General features: G+C 44.4%; 1 pseudogene; it reads right to left on the bottom strand.

Moving 5' to 3' along the window:
* Positions 1–848: 848 nt before the first annotated feature.
* On the bottom strand, positions 849–23,277 carry LOC127432700 (uncharacterized; annotated as a pseudogene).

Below are 23,277 nucleotides of genomic sequence, written 5' to 3'. Positions count from 1 at the left end.
TTTGATGTCTAGGACAGAGGAAGGTTTGGAACAGAAACATAGGGAATCACTAGAAAGTGAATCTGAGAATCGTCCACTTCTGAAGGTTCAGACAAGGCAGCCAACAACAAAACTGTGTCAGATACAATACAATTTTTTTTAAAAAAAAACAGCGAAAAGCAAATATAGACAGGTGCCAGCAATTCCTTCAACCTTCAGAATTTTTATCAGTGCTAAAGACTGGAAGAAAATTGCACCACAAAAATATTTTAATAAACTTCAAAAGCCATTACCAACAATTTAGGAAGAAAAACCCTTGCTGTACGCTTAATTTCACGTACCAGCATGTACGTTCCAAAGCCAGCAGGAAGAGACATTTGCCCTATCTAAAGGTAAATGCAGTCTGTACATTCTCTACTTGCAATGCACGGTACTCCTTCACAATGCAGAAAAAGCCCAATCCACTTTCCTGTAGCATCACAATGACTGTCAGGCGTGATGGATCAATCAGTCATCTTAAAGCAGAGACACGGTTTAGGCCAGCAAGCAACATAAGAAGGGGAAAAATGTGTTTCTCATGGTGTTAGCCGGATATATTATAAAAGATTAAGCACAACACCTGTTCAAGAATTGATCTCAGGAAATGTCACACATAGCTTGAATAAAAACATACTCAAGGTAATTGCTGCTGAAGTAAGAAAAAGCATGCAGATACATGAAAATGTACTTATGGAAATGTATCTTACTCAGCATATCCTTAAACAGTGTTACAGCAACTTTTATAGCATACCCGGGTACATACATCATTGGCAGGTGAACCACTTTGGAGCACACATGTACACAGAAGTAGGCATTAGCATCTTGGTGCATCACCTAAGAAGAAAAGCACCTGTGTCATTATATCTAGATGCAACCGGAGGTGTTGTCTCAAAGATACCAGACCAAAACCAAAGAGTGTTTTATTATGCACTTACCTTGCCTGGACGAGGTAGAGATGCTCCACCTCTTCCTGTTTGTAAGATGCTGAGTAATGAGCACAGTATTCCCCCACTTTCTTTATGGCTTATGCAGTTTCAGCTGAAACTCTCAAAGTACACCAGCCACAAAATTCATAAAGTGGAAACTGACTTCAGCTGAGCCTTGATGCAAGCTGTTCTTCTTGCCTTCAGTCATGAAAGTGTTGATGCCTACCTCGAGAGAACCTATGCTGTCTGCAAGAGGAGCAAGACATGGGCAGAGATAAAGCCATACACTGTTTTGCCTCTATGCTCTGCCCATATTATCAAGGCTGTCAGTGTCAGTATAGGGAAGAAGATGGATGACAAGGGACTTAAAGAGTTCTCCACCACAAATCTAGAGGAAGCCAGCAAAATTTTCATATACTTTTGTGTAATTTTGCTGGCCAAGCACGTCTGTGAACTGGTTAAGAACAGCCTTCATTTTCTTGAAGACCTCATCAGCACAGAGCAAAATAAAGCCAGGTAAGATGGTACAGATCCAGACCACTCTGATATGTGGGAACAGGAAGAGGAAAGGAGGTCGGCAAAGACAATTGTGGGAAGATCTCCATTTTCCAGGGTCTTCAAGAAGGTCTTTGAAGATGTCAAAAGCATAGTTGGTACAGAGGAAGATGAAGAGATTCAAAATAATCTGTACTATTGTCCTAAAACCCCTGTCATCCTAATGGATAATTACATGGGAATCTACCCACTATGGAGCGGCTTGATGCTAGGGGACTTAAGAAAATATGCATCAGACAAAGGAAGCACCAGCCATAAGTTGGAATCGGAGAAGACTAGAGACACCAACTGTCATGCTGAAAAATGGTTTGGCATTGTAAAGTCTTCCATTCTTTAAAAAAAAAAAAAAAAAAAAAAAAAAAAAAGGCATCTATGACCGGCAGAATTTATTCAGACAATGTATTCCTCCCTTAAAGAAAGGTATAGGGAACACATTATTCAGCACAACCTTCCAGAGAACATCCTTGTAAGGCCAATGAGACCAATGAATAATGTGATATTTGCAGAGGAGAGCTGGGCAAAAAGGGAAGAACCAGCACCTAAAAAGGCAGATACATCAAAGTATTATTCTGCTCCAAAAAAAAAGATCCAAAACCCAAAACAAAAGTAACCAAAAAAAAAAAAAACAAACAAAGGATATAAAACCAGTCTGGAACCTGCCAAAAGCCAGGAAACTATGTGTTATGAGTCCTTCTGAACAGGTAATTTATGTAATAATAAAATTACTATTATTTTTCTTTACTTAATAGATATGTAAAAAAAAAATGCAGTCATTTATAAATCATTTGCTTTTACAGGTCAGGCTTCTGTGGACATGTCCAGAGACAGAACTGGTTGTATCAGTATTAAAATCTGCTGACTACAGAACATCCTACACATTGAGACATGCAGACTTTGTAACACTATGGCCCCATGAACTTTTAAATGGCGAGGTAAGTCTGACAATGTACAAAACTTTTTATATTCCTGTAACTCAAACAGTAGAGCAATGCACTAGCAACGCCAGAATCATGATTTTGATTCCCAGGGAATGCATGAGCTCGATCAAATGTATACCTTGAATGCAATGTAAGTCGCTTTGGATAAAAGCATCTGCCAAATGCATAAATGTAAATGTTTATAATGTGGGGGTCATTTAGAGCTACCCTAAACAAGAGCAATAATGAAAACATCATCTTGCATTAGAATATAACATCCACAGACAACTACATTTGTTACTGTTTTCAATGCTTAAAATGTTACATTTGGGCAGTGCTGAATCACCATGGTAAGGCTGGATGTCTTCTTGTATTGAATCACTATGTCACTGGTGTAATTCTGCATAGAACACGACAGCAGATGGCATGACAGGGTTTGTCAAATGTGAGTTTTTATTTTCTGTCCAAGTGCTACACTAAACTACAGTAACTGTGTGAAGAACTTCAACAGCTTTAGGAATACACTTCAATGTTCTACAGTACAATTAATATGTTTTCACAGGTGAATTTAGATTGATGGGGCAGTATCCTTTGTCAATATCAGCAACAGTCACTGGAAATTTGTGGTGGGTGCTGCAAACTATGTGTTAGGTTTGAATACTGACAAAATGAAAATACACATTTTAAATTCATATACACACTACCGGTCAAATGTTTTGAAACACTTATTCTTTATTATAATTTTTTTCCACAATTTAGAATAATAGTAAAGTCTTTAAAACTATGGAATAACATAAATGGAACTATGGGAATTATGTTGTGACTAAACAAAATCCAAAATAAATCAAAACTATGTTATATTTTAGCATCTTCAAAGTAGTCACCCTTTGCCTAGAATTTGCAGACATGTACTCTTGACATTTTCTCAACCAACTTCTTGAGGTATCACCCTGGGATGATTTTTAAACAGTATTGAAGAAAAATCTATGTTGGGCACTTATTGGCTGCTTTTCTTAATTATTCAGTCCAAGTCATTAATTTCAAAAACTTTTTTTATTTTTTTTATTATATTTTAGTTTTATAATGAAATAAATGAATTTGGTGGCACAAATATATTTTTGTCTACAAAACTAATTTGAAACATTTAAGCAAACGCCTTCAGATCATGAGAAACATTCCAGTGTTTCAAAACTTTTGACCGGAAGTGTATATATATATATATATATATATATATATATATATAATAATACATACATATCTATATATACATGTATAAACTACACACACACACACACACACACACACACACACACACACACACTTCTATATTCCTTTTGTGGCCGGTATCTCCATGCTCTGTCCGGACAGATTTTCATGTTGGATCCTGCAGTTTCTGAGGACCATGAGGACTCAAAACAAGCTGCAAAGAAATACCAGTAAAACTTTACATATATACTGAAATGTTAATGCTGAATTATTATTTAAAAACAGTTAGTTTGCATTAAACAAAATTTTGCAGAGATTGCTTCAGAATGTGACTCAACAGACTTGGAAAACAAGAATGGACTGGGATAAAATGGAAGCTAGGGACAATCCAGCACACAATCCAAAAGGATGGCACCAGCTGTGGGGTCTTTGTGATGGAAGTAATACCAAGAAAGATAAAACATGTGAATTTTCTCACTACAGTCCTTTAAGACTTCCATGTACTGTGCCTTTTTTACACTGCAGCTCTTTTTCACTATTAAAACAATGTTCTGTTTATAAAGTATCAGTAGCCTGACATGTCAACTTCTGGCTCAAACAGTGCTGTGAGTTTGGAGTGGGACTACTTGTATTTGTACGAAAATTGCAGATGGGGGACGGTTTGAGAAACCTTTTGGGAAATGGTGTAAACACTATATTCTGTACACTTTTATTCTTTTCTATGTACTAACCTAAAACTTTTTAAAATCCAGCAAACGTCCGGCTCCCAGCACAACACCGACTCCTTCACACACTCAGAGTAAGCCAAAATAAAAAACATTTATCTACTGAATCCAGTCTGGCTAAGTGGGAACGTGATCGTGGTCAAGCGAAAACTAGAGTGAACATCAGCAGGGCATTTGATTCCTTCGTTTGGTTTTGGGGATCAAATTGGCGTTCTTCTTATTGGACAGGTAAGCTTACATAACTGCAGAGCACATGAAATATATTGCCATAAGGTTTGATCTGTGTACTTTTAGCTAACTTGATCTTGCCTGCTAACGCTGATGAATTGCAAGCTACCTTGCTTCATAACTTTCAAATAATTTCAACGATCTTCTCTTTATACTAAAAGTCAGATTTGCTGATTCACAGTAACAGACATAATGTTAATCTGTAATTATTCAGCAAGGTAAACTACAATAACACATGAATTCTAGACAATGTTCAAGATAATGCAAAAAGCTCCATTCATTAGTGTAATGTAACTTGGTTATACAGAAAATATATACATTCTATTATTATAAAACATCCTATCTCCACACTTTGTTTTAGCCCTGTTCCAGCACTGGAGAGTCATGTATAATATACAGTCTCACAGTTTGTAGTAAAACAATCATAACTGTGTAATGTTAATTATGCTACCTCATCTGTCATCATGATGCCGGTAAATCACGTTCAGTCTCTTTGTCTTGGTCACCATGGAGTGCGCGTGATCATGAGCAACAGGCTGCAGTTCACTTAACGGCCACAGGTGTCATTAATAACAAGGGTTTCTGAATCTTACATACTGCACCTTTAAGAAAAAACATATATTGTACTTTCAGATGTTCTATCATTATTTTCCTATTTATTTTGCACAACTACTGAAAAAAGTCATTTTGGATTTGAACAATAACTGTGATGTCTTTTTTTTTTGCCAGCCCTATTCACTATCTTGAACCTTCTTGTAATAATAATGCTTTACAATTGGTTTTGAGTCCTCTAGGTCAAACGGTCATTGAGTTTAATAGATTTGGATTAAAGATTTTAAACTTAGTTGCATTGATAGTGCATTTATACACAGTCATTTCTGATTTTACAGGTTGGTACCAGTGGCTGATTTCCTGCACAGTGCAAAAGATGGCATTTTTCCATACACACCAATGCTTGGAGAAAACAGTCAGTGCTTTCAAGAATTTGTTGTCGTTCACTGAGAAGCGCTTCAACAAAATAGATTGTGGGGCACAGTGGACATTTGCTTCAAAGCGTTCAACGTCTTAAATATTAATTAACACAAACTGCGAATTTAAATTAATTTCTACTAACTGGAAATTTGTTTAACCAAAGAGAAAATAAATTTCTACCTTTTAAATTGTTATTGTAGTCTGCCTGCCTCTCACTCACTGTGTGGTTGTGGTAAAGTGATTTTGATGACCAAGAATTCTGTTCCCTATCTGTCACTCACTCGAAGTTGTGTCGATGTAGTGACACTAGGGGTCACTCTTGGGAGCCAGAGACACCTCTGGTCTTTGATAAAAGGCCAATGAAAATTGGCGTGTGGTATTTGCATCCCCCGGACATACGGGTATAAAAGGAGCTGGTATGCAACCACTCATTCAGGTTTTCTCTTCGGAGCCGAACGGTCACTCTCACTGAGCTGAATACTACTGTTCATTCACCTCTGCTGGATCTGACGGCGCATTTCAGCAGCTTCTCCCCCCTCTGCACTGGTGCAATGCAGAGAATGCCCCTGGGCGCTTCGGCAGAAATAAAAGAGTATATTTCTCTAAAAGAGTATATTTCTCTAAAAGAGCAGCACACACGGATCGTCTTTTTAAAGACGTGTCTTTCTAAAGATGCTTTTCCGATTGTGTGTTATTCCTGCTTGCGCTCGTTATCTCTCGCCTTCTGATGGTCACAATCACTGTCTTTCGTGTCTGGGCACTGCTCACGCGGAGACAGCGTTCGTGGATGGTCATGTTCTCATTGTGAGGATATGTCCATGGCAACGTTGTGGTCACGGCTTGCCTTCGTAAGAAAGCGAGCCACCCCAGAGGCTCCCCACCTCAGTCCTTTTACCCACGGGTATGAGGCCAGCGTGGCTAACACTGGGGGCGATTTGGGGACCCCAATGGGACCGCGTCTGCCGGGTATCCCCCCGCGGACCTCCTATTCCCTAGCACGCTCGTCTGCCCCGATCGGGCTTCCGGATGATTCCGCTGGCTCACGGTGAGTTTGACCTCTTATTCAGAGCCCGCAAAAGTGATGAGCTAGTGAGTGTGTGTGAGTATGCATGTGTTTTTGTGTGTCTGTGTGTACATGTTTATACTACATTGTGGGGACCAAATGTCCCCACGAGTATAGTAAAACCTGAGATCACCTACATTGTGGGGACCAGCCAGCGGTCCCCACGAGGGAAATGGCTTATTAAACATATTAAAAGATGTTTTTTTTTTTTTAAATGTAAAAATGCAAAAAGATTTCTATGAGGGTTAGGTTTAGGAGTAGGATTAGGTTTAGGAGATTGAAATTATCGTTAGATCTGTATAAAATCCAAAAACTGCAAGGAAGTCTATGGAAAGTACCCACAATGATATAAAAACATAGTATGAGTGAGTTTGTGTGTGTGTCTGTGTGTGTTTGTGAGAGTGTGTGTGTGTGTGTGTGTGTGTGTGAGTGTTAGTGTGTGTGTGTGTGTGTGTGTCTGTGTGTGTGAGTGTGTGTGTGTGTGTGTGTGTTTGTCTGTGTGTGTGTCTGTGTATGTGAGTGTGTGTGTCTGTGTGACTGTGTATGTGTGTGTGTGTGTGTTTGTGTGTGTGAATGTGTGTGTGAGTGTGTGTGTGTGTCTGTGAGTATGTGTGTATCTGTGTGAGTGTGTGTCTGTGTATTTGTGTGTCTGTGATTGTGTGTGTGTGTGTTTGTCTGTGTGTGTCTGTGTATGTGAGTGTGTGTGTGTGTCTGTGTGACTGTGTATGTGTGTGAGTGTGTGTGTGTGTGTGTGTGTGTGTGTGTGTCTGAGTGTGTGTCTGTGTATTTGTGTGTGTGTGAGTGTGTGTGTGTGTGTGTGTGTCTGTGTGTGTGTGAGTGTGTGTATGTCTGTGTGTGTGTTTGTGTGTGTGTGTGTGTGTGTGTGTGTGTGTGTGTGTCCAGGTATTCCCTACGTTGTGGGTACCAAATGTCCCCACAAGAATAGTGAAACCTGAAAGTTTTGACATTGTTATTTAAACCTGTAATTTTTGACATAAATGAAATTTTTTGAAAATGTAAAAATGCAGAAAGTTTTTTGTGAGGGTTAGGTTTAGGGGTAGGTTTAGGGTTAGGGGAATGAATTTATAGTTTGTACAGTATAAAAATCATTATGTCTATGAAGAGTCCTCATAAAACATGAAAACCCAACGTGTTTGTGTGTTTATGTGTGTGTGTGTATGTGTGTGTGAGTGCATGTGTGTGAGTTTCTGTGTGAGTGTGTGTGTGTGAGTGTGTGTGTGTTTAAGTGTATATGTGTGTGTGTGTGTGTGTGTGTGTGTTTCTGTGTGTGTGTATCGCTCTTATCAATTGCTTCACGTGGCAGTGATTGACCTTATTCTGAATCGCATGAAGTTGAAACCCTGTCTGCATTCAGTGAACATTTTATGGTTATGTGTAAGCATTTATCTCAATTTTCATTAAATATTGTCCCAATCCACCACTCACTGTAAACTATGCTTGCCATATATATTAGAATCTTGCTGCTTGGCACATCACGGTTTTGTTGCGAGGTGTTGCGACGCATGAGAGATACATATGCTGACTGGGAGTTGTCTAATTGTAAGGGGGTTAGAGGGAAAGGAGGAGGTGAGAACTGGCTTAACAATATAAATAATACTTAATTAAATAAAAAGACACACAAACACATACGGGGCAGCTGCCCTTAACTGCTGTCTTCGGTCACCTTTATCCCTCGCTCGCCTCATCAGGCTGATTGGGGTCCGGGCATCCATCATTCCACCCGGCCCCACCCTCCTCCGCATTACACTCCTCCCTGCGTTGCCTCAGGCTGGGGAGCCCCCGGAATGACGTACATCCCCCCCTCCTTTCCAGGGTGGGGGGCGTGCCTTGCGCACCACCTGCCGGCAGGTCATACCCGCCTTCCTCGACCTGGGAGGAGACAGGATGGTTAAAACAAAACAAAAACAAACAAAAAAAAAGCAAGGGAATGGCCAACACAGGGCGACAGCGCGAGAGAGAGAGGAGAGAGAAAAAGCTCACTCACCAGTTCTCTGATGCACCGTCGTGTGGTCCCCGATCACGCCTCCACCCTGTCAGGCGGACGTCAGCCGCTCCTCCCCAGGCGGACCGGAGTCAAACCTCCGACCCCCAGTGGACAGAACGCCCCTCCACTTTTCTGGCGGCATGTGGGGACACTCCTCCGCTCCTGGCAGCGACTCCATCGCTCCAGGTGGTTGGGGAGTCCCGTCCCTCCTCGCCTTGCGGACGGCGGCCATTCCCTGCATCCGGGTGGTCGGGTTACTCCGTCCCCTGGCGGATGGCAGCAGCGCTTCCCTGGGTGGACGGCAGTGTCGAGGACTCTACGACGGGCATCCGACCTCCCTCCCGGGTTTCGGCACCAATGTAAGGGGGTTAGAGGGAAAGGAGGAGGTGAGAACCGGCTTAACAATATAAATAATATTTAATTAAATAAAAAGACACACAATACATACAGGGCAGCTGGCCATTATTCTCTCTCTCTCGAGCTGCCATCTTCAGTCGCCTTTATCCCTCGCTCGCCTAATCAGGCTGATTGGGGTCCAGGTGTCTATCATTCCGCCCGGCCCCGCCCTCCTCCACGCTACACTATTATATATATATATTTTTATTTTTAATAATATTGTATGACTTGGTGCATTTTGTTATTCCTCACAGGCTCCATTTACACTAAGTAAATGTTGAATCTACACTAGAGGCGTCAATAGCTTAACACTAAGGGAGTTATTTTCAACACTAATATAGTGTTCATAATACTCTGATTGAGGTAATTAAATGTAATCTACACACTGTATGCATAAAAATACATTTAAAATGTGTGTACTCATCAGTTAAAGAACAGCCAACATATCAGTTGCTGTATCAGTTTGAACTTTTATCTTCAACACAATGATACATCTTACATGTAACAGTAATGCCGTGTAGGGCTTTACTGGTTGTTTAGATCAGTGTTACTATCAGAAATAATTAATAATTATTTCTTTAGTTATTAATTAATATTTAAATGAATTAATTGAATCTAACTCATTAAAACCTCATATGGGGCTCCAGTAAATGTAGTGCACTACATTTAGGACCGGGTTTGGTTATTAGCAATAATTAATAATTATAAAAGATAATTATTAATTATTAAAATCAATAGAACATTGATGAGAATCAATGTTAGCTTTTTTTAATCCTTTAAATCAACAATTATCAAAGATAATCACTAATCATTAACATCGATGAGACATTAATTAAAATTAAAACTAGCTTATCATTCAAATTCAAAAATCATCAAAGATAATTATCAATTATCAAAAATCAATAGAATACTAATAAGGATTAATATTGATGGGGCACCACCCTGGAATCAGGGACTAATAACCAGATAGTATAACAGTCTCAATATTAGATTGTTTTCTTAGGAAAATCGACATCCGAAGAATATAGATTTTTGGGAAAAAAACAATGAATGAAGGCTTGAATCTGAGCACTGACATCCCGTCAGCATGACACAGGTGTATGCAAAACAAACCAAAACACTTCTCTTTGAAGTATATCAAAGTTTATTTATGCAGTAATATCAATTAATAATTAATACAATGCAGTCAATCCTATAACACATGAGAGTGTGTGTGTGAGAGAGAGTGTGTGTGTGTGTGTGTGTGTGTGTGTGTGTGTGTAAGGAGGGACGCGCACAAAATGGCGGACGTGACTCTCGTGGAGAGTGTCACACAAGACTTCCGGCCAGAGAATATGGCCGCGAATGTGGGCGGAGAGAAACCAGTCAATGGTAGCTTAGGGACAAAGCTGAGCTTTATCACGAAGCTATCTACTAGCCAAAAATGTGTGCGAGAATGTTTGTGAGGGGTCGCGTGTGTGTGTGTGTGTGGTTAGTACGAGAGAGAGAGAGAATAAAGTGACGGCCCCAAAGCCGATTTCGCGATTGTGGGAGAGAAAGCAGCTGTTAGTTTATCACTCAGAAATGCGGTGGACGGCTTGTAAACCGTCCTGCAGTCTTTGATTCTTTAATGGATAAACTCAGTGTGCCAGTCTCACCCATGATGGCGGAAATGCACAACAGTCCAATGTGGTTGGACTACAATACAGCAAATCTCATTCGTGATAATTAATACCCGATATTAATTAACACTAATAGAGTGTTAGCCGCAATGAGCGGACTCGGTGGTCTGTAAACTATACAAGCAATAACCTTGAACACAAGAATAACACACTATAATATTCTATCTCTGCCCAGATGTAAACCTCTTACTTGAATCGTATGAGCACATAGAATGTGTGTTCATCCGTTCTTTAAATCCGACTCCTTGCTCTGTCGGCGGACAGTACGGCTGCTGAATCTCGGCAGGCTGGCGGAGAAATCAGTGACGTCGACTTGATTGAAGATGGAAGAGAAATCTTTTATCTCTTCACTTTTGCAGGCAAACGGATGAAGATGCGGATTGCTCAGCGGTCTCCTTCGGATTCGTAGAGTGTTTTGTGGAACACAGAGTAATCTCAACTCGTCCAGCGAGATGGAGATTGTATGGTCACAGTTTCAAGTCGGACGTTACTTTCTTGTCCCACGAGGCTACACCTGAGAGCAGCGATGAGCTGCGTCTACACACGGCGAGCAAAGTTGCTGGAAGCAAATCCCGAAGCATTTCAGAGGTATTTCTACTCCTGATGATGTCATGGTTGATGTGTGTTCTGTCGTGTGCCTCATCCAATAGGAGTTGAGAGTTCGATCCTTTAGTGAGCAAGGCTTCATGAGATTTGTAGTCTGCTTTGGACTCCCTTTGTTTGATTTTGGCGCGATTTTTATCAGTAAAATTTATAACTTGGTATGTGGGCCTGAGTTCCCTATCTGTCACTAACTTGACGTTGTGTCGATGTAGTGACACTAGGGGTCACTCTTGAGAGCCCGAGACACCTCTGGTCTTTGATAAAAGGCCAATGAAAATTGGCGAGTGGTATTTGCATGCCACTCCCCCGGACATACGGGTATAAAAGGATCTGGTATGCAACCACTCATTCAGATTTTCTCTTCGGAGCCAAACGGTCATGCTCATTGAGCTGAATATCACTGTTTATTCACCTCTGCTGGATCTGACGGCGCATTTCAGCGGCTTCTCCCTCCTCTGCATTGGTGCACTGCAGAGAATGCCCCTGGGCACTTCGGCAGAAAAACTAGAGAGTATATTTTCTGAAAGAGCATTTTTCCCCTCTAAAAGAGTATATATTTCTCTAAAAGAGCGCACACATGGAACATCTTTTTAAAAACGCATCTTTTCAAAGATGTCTTTCCGATTGTGTGTTATTCCTGGTTGCGGTCGTTATTTCTCAACTTTGGATGGTCATGATCACTGTCTTTCGTGTCTGGGCGCGACCCACATGGAAGCAGCATTTGTGAACAGTTCATGTTCTCACTGCGAGAACATGACCATGGCAACGTTGCTGTCGCGGCTTGCTTTCGTAAAAGAAAGCAAGCCACCCCAGCGGCTCCCCGCCTCAGTCCTTCTACCTACGGGTATGAGGCCAGCGTGGCTAGCACTGGGGGCGATTTGGGGACCCCAATGGGATCGTCTCCGCCGGGTATCCCCCCGCTGACCTCCCATTCCCCAGCACGCTCGTCTGCCCCAGTCGGGCTTCCGGATGAGTTCGCCGGCTCGTCTCACGGCGAGTCTGGCTTCTTGTTCGGAGCTCGCGAAGATGATGAGCTCTTGAGCACAGGATCGGAGAGCGGGCTTGTCCAGTCGGACGCAGAAGCCTCAGCTGGGCTTCCCCCTTCGGGGATGATCGCCCAGTCACAGGCCGATGCCGAAATGACGGACATGCTTTCCCGGATGGCTGTGAGCGTCGGGTTAGAGTGGAACCCTCCGATCTCCCCTGAACCCTCGTGGATTGATGATTGGTTTCTGGGCTCGCGGCGCCGCTCAAAGCAGCCGCGCCCCGCTCCAGTGCCATTCTTCCCAGAAGTGCATGAGGAGCTGACGAAGTCATGGAAGGCACCTTTCACTGTCCGGCCCAGACTCCGCAGTTCCCCCGCTCTCACTACCCTCGATGGCGGGGCGGCCAAGGGCTATACGGCGATTCCCCTGGTGGTGCACCTATGCCCGCAGAGCGTCCAAGCCCTGTAGGCTCACGTCGTCCCTGACGGATAAAGCCTACAGTGCTGCTGGACAAGCCGCCTCTGCCCTGCACGCCATGGCTCTCCTGCAGGTCCACCAAGCCAAGGCACTGAAAGAACTGCACGAGGGTAGTTCCGCCCCAGATTTGATGCAGGAACTGCGCTTGGCAACGACCTTGCCCTCCGGGCGACAAAGGTCACGGCGCAGTCTCTCGGACGGATGATGGCCACACTAGTGGCGCCACCTTGACTCAGTATGGCCACAATGTGCTGTGGCACCTCGCGCTCCGTCCCGCCTCGAGGCCCCACCTGCCGGTATGTCCGACAACGTTGTCCCATTGATCCCCCTCGCGAGGAATTTGGACGCGTGGCTCGCACTTTCCAATCCATCGCGGTGGCTGATCCAGACAGTCCCACTCGGCTATGTGATTCAGTTCAGCAGGCGCCCGCCCAGGTTCAGCGGTATTCACTTCACCTTGGTCAAGGGCGAAAACGCCGCCACTCTGCGCGTGGAGATCGCTACCCTCCTACGGAATGACGCGATAGAACCTGTCCCTCCATCTGAGATGAAGAAAGGGTTTTACAGCCCCTACTTCATTGTACCGAAAAAAGGCGGTGGGTTGCGGCCAATCTTGGACATGCGAGTACTGAACCGGGCTTTACACAGACTCCCGTTCAAGATGCTGACGCAAAGACGCATTCTGACGAGTGTCCGGCATCAAGATTGGTTCGCGGCGGTAGACCTGAAGGATGCGTACTTCCATGTCTTGATCCTTCCTCGACACAGACCCTCCCTGCAGTTCGCATTCGAGGGTCAGGCGTATCAATACAAAGTCCTCCCTTTCGGCCTGTCCCTGTCCCCTCGCGTCTTTACGAAGATTGCAGAGGCTGCCCTTGCCCCGCTAAGGGAGGTGGGCATTCGCATTCTCAACTATCTCAACGACTGGCTAATCATAGCTCACTCTCGAGACGTGTTGTGCGCATACAGGGACCTGGTGCTCTCACACCTCAGCCGACTAGGGCTTCGGGTCAACTGGGAAAAGAGCAAGCTCCTCCCGGTTCAGAGCATCTCTTTTCTAGGTTTGGAGTTGGACTCAGTCTCCTTGACCGCATGCCTTATGAACGAGCATGCCCAATCGGTGCTGGCCTGTTTGAAGGCATTCAAACAGGGAACAGCGGTTCCACTGAAACTTTTTCAGAGGCTCCTGGGGCATATGGCTTCCTCGGCAGTGGCCACCCCGCTCGGTTTGATGCATATGAGGCGACAACTCCCTCCTGGCGAATTCCCCTGAGGAAGGACCTTCTTTCTCAGGGACGTGGTGGTAGACATGATCACTCAGGCTAGGGCCCCATCTACGAGGCACCTGTATGCCTTTAAGTGGCATCTATTCGCTAAGTGGTGCTCTTCCCGTCAGGAAGACCCCAGAGATGCGCAGTCGGATCAGTGCTTTCCTTCCTGCAGGAGAGGTTGGAAGGGAGGCTGTCCCCTTCCACCTTGAAGGTGTACGTTGCTGCCATAGCAGCACACCACAATGCAGTTGACGGTAAGTCCTTAGAGAAGCACGACCTGATCATCAGGTTCCTAAGAGGGGCCAGGAGGCTGAATCCCTCCAGACCGCGCCTCGTTCCCTCATCAGACCTCTCTGTAGTTCTTCAGGGTCTACAGAGAGCCCCCTTTGCAGTCAGCCGAGCTTAAGGCACTCTCCTTGAAGACTGCCCTCCTGACTGCGCTCACTTCCATCAAGAGGGTAGGTGACCTGCAAGGGTTCTCTGTCAGCGAAACGTGCCTGGAGTTCGGTCCGAGTTACTCTCACGTGATCCTGAGACCCCGACCGGGCTATGTGCCCAAGGTTCCCACCACCCCTTTTAGGGACCAGGTGGTGAACCTGCAAGCACTGCCCCAGGAGGAGGCAGACCCAGCCCTGTCGTTACTGTGTCCGGTGCGTGCTTTATGCATCTATTTGGATCGCACGCAGAGCTTTAGAATCTCTGAGCAGCTCTTTGTCTGCTTTGGTGCACGGCGGAAAGGAAGCGCTGTCTCCAAACAGAGGATCGCCCACTGGCTCATGATGCCATAACTATGGCATATCTCGCCCAGAACATGCCGCCCCCGGTAGGGCTACAAGCCCATTCTACCCGAGGTGTAACGGCTTCCTGGGCTCTGGCCAGAGGTGCCTCTCTAACAGACATCTGCAGAGCAGCGGGCTGGGCAACACCCAACACCTTTGCAAGCTTCTACAACCTCCGGGTGGAACAGGTTTCATCCCAGGTAGTGGCACGCAACACAAGCGGATTAGCCCGGGATAGCTGGCCGGGTGTATCGCTTGTACATAGCGCCTTCTACCTCCCTTGGAGCTGAAGACATGTGCCGTTAATTCCCAGTAGTGTTCACAAACTTTGTTCCCTGGTTGACTTCCTCCGAGCCCTGTGACAGTCGAGTTTTCGTAGAGACTCGCTGCCGGCCCAGTACACACGCTAACTAAGAGCCCTGTTCTGGGGTAGGTGCTCCACATGTGGCAGTTCCCTGTAAGGCTAACCCCATGTGATATATATCTTCCTCCCCCATTGGGCAGGATCTACCTTGAAGGCTGTCCACATGGTTGGAAAGACCATGTGACGTATTCTTCCACTTAAATATCCCCCCCTCTCTTTGGGCAAGGTGTGGTCTCCGTGGTGTCTTCCCCTTGGGAGGGACACCCCCAGACTAGACCTGGCGGCCCAGTCGGATAATCCCCCTTCTTTTTTAGGGAGTGGAAAAAGAGAAGGGGAAAAGAGGCCATAACTGGGTTAAGCTTGTCTCTATCTTTGGGTAGTTGACTTGTCCCCAAAAAAGGGCCGTTCGACACTCATAAATATGTTGGGGGAGGTTACGTGTCGACCTGGTGCGCTGGCTATGAGGTACACAGCAGTCTGCCCACCACACGCCTTTTTTTGTTACGATGAAGTAGGGGCTGAAAAACCCCTTCTTCATCTCGGCTGGAGGGACAGGTTCTATTGCGCCCTTCCGTAGAGGGTAGCGATCTCTGCGTAAGGTAGCAGCGTTTTCGTCTTTCACCAAGGTGAAGTGGACACCGTTGAACCTGGGCGGATGCCCGGCGAAGTGAATCGCGCAGCCGAGTCGGACGGTCCGGACCAGCCCTCGTGACGGATTGGAAAGCGCAAGCCATGCGTCCAAGTTCCGCGCAAGTGGGACCAAAGGGACAACATCATCGGACGTACCGGCAGGTGGGCCCTCGCGGCGGGGCAGAGCTCAAGGTGCCACACCACGTCATGGCCGTGCTGAGTCTAGGGACATCGAAGCACTTACCTGGCTCCTTGTGACCACCCCCGGAACAGCCTGGGACGGGGGAAGAAGAAGCCTGTCCTCGTGACCCATGGAGACTGTCGCATTTGGGGCGGATTTGTGCCACAGCTGGGCGCTCAGGGGCGGGAGACCGCCGCTGGAGCGCAAAACCTGCCAAATAGAGTGGTGGACGGTGGTCGTGATGACGGCCGTACACACTGGGTACGTGACCCAGGGAACATGGAAACCGCTTTTGCTGAGCTCTTGAGTACTGCAGCCACTTGGGCATGCAGCGCAATTAAATGCAAAAGGTAACAAAAAGATGGAGATCTGCTTACCAGCTCCAGAGCAGCGAGTTCCATTGTCCCTGGGTCGCCCGTCTCAAGGGCGCTTTGAAGCCTTTCACGGGTTCTGGGCGGCCACGAGATGGGTGGCGTCTGCTTTCTGCAGTGGCCTCCACGCCGGGGCGGGGCTGAAGGGGTGGGCTGCAGCGGAGCCGGTGCAGTCACCACAGGGGGACACCCTTGGCGATGAGTAGACAGGGTGTGGGATCTTGAGACGTGCCGGGGCAGGATATGCCGGCTAGCATCCATCTACTGCTCTACCATCGAAAACTGCTGGGCAAAGTCCTCGACCGTGTCGCCGAATAGGCCCGCCTGGGAAATGGGGCAGCAAGGAATTGTGTCTTGTCGGCCTCACCCATCTCGACCAGGTTGAGACAAAGGTGGCACTCCTGGACCACTAGTGTGGCCATCGTCCGCCCGAGAGACCGCACTGTGACCTCCGTCACTCGAAGAGCGAGGTCGGTCGCCGAGCGCAGTTCCTGCATCAATCCCGGGGCGGAACTACCCTCGTGCAGTTCCTTTAGCACCTTGGCGGACTTGCAGGAGAGCCATGGCGTGCAGGGTGGAGGCGGCTTGTCCAGCGGCACTGTAGGCCTTGGATGGGGGCTTTGGGCACCCGCGCCAGGTGGCAGCGCTCTGCGGGCATAGGTGCACCGCGAGCGCCTTTATCCACCAGGGTATTGCCGAATAGCCCTTGACCGCCCCACCATCGAGGGTAGTGAGGGCGGGGAAGCTGAAAAGATCGGGACTGGGCAGTAAAAAGTGCCTCCTGCGACTTTGTCAGCTCTTCATGCACTTCTGAGAAGAAAGGAACGGGGGCGGGGCGTGGCTTTGAGCGGCGTCGCGAGCCCAGAAACTAATCACCGAGCCGCGAGGGTTCAGTAAAGAGCAGTGAAATCCACTCTAACCGACGCTCGCGGCTGCCCGGGAAAGCATGTCGTCATCTCCGCGTCAGCCTGTGACTGGGCAATCGACCCCGAAGGGAGGAGCCCAGCTGAGGCTTCTGACTGGACGAGCCCGCTCTCTGATGCTGCGCTCGAGAGCTCATCTCTTTCGCATGCTCCGAATAAGAGGTCGAACTCGCCGTGAGACGAGCCGGCGGACTCACCTGGAAGCCCGATCGGGGCAGACGAGCGTGCTGGGGAATGGGAGGTCCGCGGGGGGATACCCGGCGGAGGCAGTCCCATTGGGGTCCCCAAATCACCCCCAGTTCTAGCCGCACTGGCCTCATACCCGTGGGTAAAAGGACCGAGGCGGGAGCCTCTGGGGTGGCTCGCTTTCTTACGAAGGCGAGCCGCAACCGCAACGTTGCCATGGACATATTCTCGCAATGAGAACATGACCATCCACGAATGCTGTTTCTGCGTGAGCAGTGCCCAGACACGAAAGACAGTGATCGTGACCGTTAGAAGGCGAGAGATAACGAGCACAACCAGGAATAACACACAATCGGAAAAGCATCTTTAAAAAGACGCGTCTTTAAAAAGACGTTCCGTGTGTGCGCTCTTTTAGAGAAATATATACTCTTTTAGAGGGGAAAAATGCTCTTTCAGAAAATATACTCTCTAGTTTTTCTGCTGAAGCGCCCAGGGGCGTTCTCTGCAGTGCACCAGTGCAGAGGGGGGAGAAGCCGCTGAAATGCGCCGCTCAATGAGCATGACCGTTCGGCTCCGAAGAGAAAATCTGAATGAGTGGTTGCATACCAGCTCCTTTTATACCCGTATGTCCGGGGGAGTGGCATGCAAATACCACTCGCCAATTTTCATTGGCCTTTTATTAAAGACCAGAGGTGTCTCGGGCTCCCAAGAGTGACCCCTAGTGTCACTACATCGACACCAACGTCGAGTGAGTGACAGATAGGAACCAAGCCATTCAAGAACACAGACCATCTCCGTGACAGGTATCGTTGGCTGAAAAAGGATTTTATCAGGACCAACACTGATTTTTCAGGTCAGGGCAATGAACAGAGCTAAACATAGTAAATGCCAAAGTTTTCGTTCAGTTCATCAGGTTTTGTAAATACAATCTGAAAATATTTTTATAATAAACAATTTTTCATAAAAATATGACTTGTCTGAGTATCATTATTGTGTGATTATTAGTGTATAGATATATAAGGTACTGTTATGGGGCGACATAAGCAGTACACCCTGCATATGAACCATTAGATGTTCTCTACATTTGTTCAGAGAGTGAGTAAAATCACTGAAATTCTGCTACCCAACAGGCCCAATGTTGCAATATTACAACTTTTCCCTAAAAACTTACTAAAATGTAAAAAATGTAAAAACCCATTTATTTCTGCATTAGATGCCTCCTAAAACAACATGTAAAAGGTGATTTTTTTTTATTATTTTTTTTTTAAGTTTCTATATTTGGGTCTCACAGCATATTTCAAGATATATGAGAGGCTACTCAGGACTTTATTAATACTTCACCTCCAAAATAGATAGTGTGTGCATGTGAGAAGTTTGATAGACTAAGAAATCATGAATGTGTGAATGAGGTTGGATATTATTTGTGACAGAGTTCAGGTAAATGGTCTGATAATTACTATGACCACATGTGAGAGGTCCGTGTAAGCGAGAGTGATAAATCTATGAGTAAGTCTAAGTAATTATGTCCTGAGTGTTCTTCTAAGAAATATTTTAAAATTACAGAAAGCCAGCATATATAAAATACACACTTAAAACCTTGATCTTTGAAAAGAAGGAGTGTTATATTTACCAATCCTTTCACATCCAAAAATCTTGGAAAGATCTTAAGGATGTCAGCTGATCTTTCAGAGTTGTGTACCAGTTCTTGTCTATGCTTAACAGTTTCCTTCATCTTTTGCATAACTTCAGCTTCAACAGCTGTGTGAACAAGGAAGGAAATCACCTCCCTACATGCATCTCCTTCAAGCTGTTGCCCATCTTCTATCCTTCTTCGGTGACTTGGCCCTCCACTTTCAGGAATCTCCAAGAGAACACGTTTTGGGTTCTTCCTTGACAAAGTTTTAAGGTGCCAGGAGATGAACCCCGTTCCCTTGTCCAGATCGTAGAAATGTTCCTGTCAGAAAGACAAGAGAAAATGTTTTTTAAGATCTGAACATTCATCTGAACATTGCATCATACCACAAAACAGAACATCAACTAAACACAGTCCTCTAAAGCAGAAAATATCATACATGCACAACTAGATTGTTACACAAGTACATTAAGACATGATTCTTACATAGACCTTTGTTGAAAATGAGTCTCTCAGAGCAGGAAAAAGAGAAACAATGCCCAAGGCATAAGTCTCTCGTTGCTTGCGAGTGGGGATCCTCCTATAAAATTTACAAAAATCCAGTGAGGTTAATACATACAGCTAAACTTAAAAACCTTATTTTCTACATGAGTTAATACAAAGCCTGTATGGGCAGCAGTGTGTGTTTCTTGCATCTGTACACTGAAATCTTACCCATGAATCTCTGTCATGTGACTGACAACAATATTAACAAGCTGCCGTCTGGTGCTGTGCTTTAAAGTTTTGGTTATCTGGTATTCTTCAAGCTCTTCCTCGCCACCAGATTGTTTTTCCAGAGCATCTTGGACAGTCTAATTAAACAATCACAATACAGGTGACTACTTAAGATGAATAAAATCATGAAAGAGATGTGTTACATGGACAAATTAACCATGAGGAAAAACACAGTGTAAGGGGGTTTAGAGGAAAGAAGGAGGCGAGAACCGGCTTGACAACTTAAATAATAATTTATTAACCAAAAACACACAACTAAAAACACACAACTAAAAACACAGCACAGCTGTCTGTAATTCTCTCTCTCTCGAACTGTCGTCCCCGGTCGCCTTTATCCCTCGCGCGCCCCATCAGGCTGATTGGGGACCGGGTGTGTCTCATTCCAGCCCGGCCCCGCCCTCCTCGGCTCTACACACATGTATACATACCCGTTTTGCCTTTTCATCATCCATGGTTTCTCTGCTGCTGGTCCTTGCTGATTGATTCTGCCCTCTCTGTCTCTTCATGGTCAGTTGAAGAGAGTGAAAGAGTATCAGTGCATGTGCTGGGGGTTGAGGATGTTGTGGGTGAAAACATCATTTTCATGTTTTCTGTAAAGGCATTAATTCAAACAGAGCTACAGATACACCTTTTAGACAACCATCCTAAACGTCTATGAGTGTTCTTTGCTGCTGTAAGTCAAGAATTTTCCATTACAGATCACAGTACAAGAACAACAATAATAATAGTAAAACTAAGGGTGCCCCACCAGTGTAACATTGTGTTTGTCTCTCTGTCCCAAACGCATTTTCTTTTGTCCCCAGAATATTGTTACACTGGAGCCCTTGAAAGAATGTTTGAAGTGTTATTATTTATTTACCTTCAGGCACACCAGCAGAAAGATTTTCTTCTGGACATCTTTCAGTTAAGCATAAATGTGGACTGCCTTCAATCAATTCGTGGAAGATGTCCTCCTCTACACTGGTGTCTGTGTCCAAGAATTGAAGAGCTGCTGTTGTTGCAAGCCCGAATTTACTTTTAACTGAAAAGTAATTTTATCAATGGCATGAACATAGACATTTTAATTTATTTGTTCATATTTAAGTCAGACCTTAACAACAAACAGCACAGCTTTGAAACTTGGAGACACGTCATGTGGACTTCTGATGTAAGATTATGCCTCAAGCACAGTTGCTACATGACTGTCTACAGCACATTTTTAAGCAGTAGCACAAGCTACTTGCTTTCATTAAGAAAATCTTGGAATGTAAAATCATTTATCAATTTTACAAATTTCTTCACGCCTTGATATTGAACTTTCACCAGCATGACGAATGCTGCTAGGGAAGAAAAATTCAAATTCTAACGTTAGGCAATGTAAAGAAAGTCCCACATTCCAAATAAGAGAGTCAATCAGCAAAGTTATCACTTGGTCTTTACAAGGTCATTGCAGCTGCTGTTAGAAACTCCATAAAAACAGCTGTAAAGTGGTTGGTGTCGTGAGACTTGCAATCTGCGCTGCACATGCACTTTGGCCGAAACAAACTGAAATATACTATATTTCAGCTATTTGAATGTATGAAACAATGATTATGATACCATTCATGTCATATTTTATTGCTGATTTAAAATGTTATTGAAATGTGAGTTTGGCAAGCAGTTTTTTTAGATTTTGGTTAGGATATGGTTATATTAGATTAGGTTAGATATCGGTTTTGCTTAGGTCAAACCCTAACCTAGAAGATTGCCTAATGTTAACAAATATAACTTTTGATTTTAAAAATGTGTTAGTTTATGCTTAAATTAACATTAAGGTTAATAAATGCTGTTAAAGTATTGTTTATTGTTAGTTCATGTTAATTAAGTTAACTAATGCAACAAATTGAACCTTATTGTAAAGTGTTATATTTTATTGCATATTATTTTGCAATAGTAATAGAATTCGTGGTAACACTTCCTTCAAAGCCCATATATTAAGTAGTGTTGGTGGTACTCCAGGAAAAGGTTGAGAACCACTGCTCTAAGGTATAATATGAATAGGCAAGTATAATGTATTCCAATTGTGGTTCCAATTACTTATGAGAAGTTGAGAAGATATTATAAGATGCAGCCTATTATGAGACATTACAAACTAATTACAATGCATTATAAATATATGGGCTTCAAAGAAAGTGTTACAAAAATCGTTTCTAAATTCACTTTCATGTGCTTTGTTAAGGTGATCTGATATGACAGAAATAGAGCAGCCCATATTTTCATGTCACTGCATGTCATTAACCTTGTATGATCCCATAAGTACCAAGCAATTTTTCATCTCACAAATGTTACATTAAAGTGAAATTGGAGCAAGTTAATTGGTATTTACTTTCGCGTAAGTTTGGCGTGCACTTCAAGCACATGTTCATTACACAATAAGCGAACATGAACAGTTAATATCATACCTGGCCAGGAAATAAACATTCAAAGTGCTTATTCACAGCTGTTTCTTGCTGGATTAGCTGATATTTTAGTTTAGAGAAGAGTGTAACCATGATGCGCTTCATGTAAATTCCTCTGAGCATCTAAAGCTGTGCGTGTGGGATGCACGTGTAATTTTAAACAAGAAATCACGCGTTTTTGAGTGCTACACTTTAACTGTCAGTGAATATTTGTGAAAACATAATAATGCATGACTGTAAAACCCAAGTCAAATGAGAAAACTGATAAAATTAACTATTTAAAATACTTACCCTTACCCCACTTAGGAGGCAGTTACGTGCTTTTTATGTTCCCAGTTTCCCCAGTGCCGATCCAGTTAAACTTACAGCTTACGCAGATGATATAACGGTTGTTATAAAAGACTCTGTAGATGTTACAAGATTGATCTTTACCTTAGATCGATTTCGACAAGCTTGATCTGCATGTATTAACTGGGGGAAATGTGCATCCTTGCTGTTGGGAGACTGGCAGGGCGCAGGACCTCCCCAGATACCACATCAATGTAGATGGGCCCGAGATGGCTTTAGAGTTCTTGGTTTTTATTTTGGGACTAATAGTTACACAGAAAAGAACTGGGAAGGACTATTTGATCGGGTGATTTGCAGAATTCAGAAGTGGCATTGGATTCTTCCACAACTCTCTTATAGAGGGAGATGTTTGGTTATTAACAACTTGGCAGCTTCAACGCGGTGATGGTAATGGATGGAGCACAGGAAAATAGGCAAAAATATCCAGACTAGAAAAATACAAAGAATAACGTGAGAACACGAGTAAACAAAGCACACAACAAGAGAATGATCCGATACTGAACTCACACAAAAGGGCTGTTTATAAGGGGAAGAGCAGATAGTGTGAAGGTGCCGAGCTAATCAAGCAGCAGCTGGTAATGAGCAACAACAGGAGGGAGACACAGAAACAAACCGGCAGAATGAATCCTCCCATGACAGTGTGTTGTGTATTTACCATCCAT

This window comes from Myxocyprinus asiaticus, chromosome 42 (genome assembly GCF_019703515.2).
Source record: "Myxocyprinus asiaticus isolate MX2 ecotype Aquarium Trade chromosome 42, UBuf_Myxa_2, whole genome shotgun sequence".
Lineage (NCBI taxonomy): Eukaryota > Metazoa > Chordata > Actinopteri > Cypriniformes > Catostomidae > Myxocyprinus > Myxocyprinus asiaticus.
The sequence above is the reverse complement of the archived record's forward strand: the minus strand, read 5'-3'. Positions and strand labels throughout refer to the sequence as shown.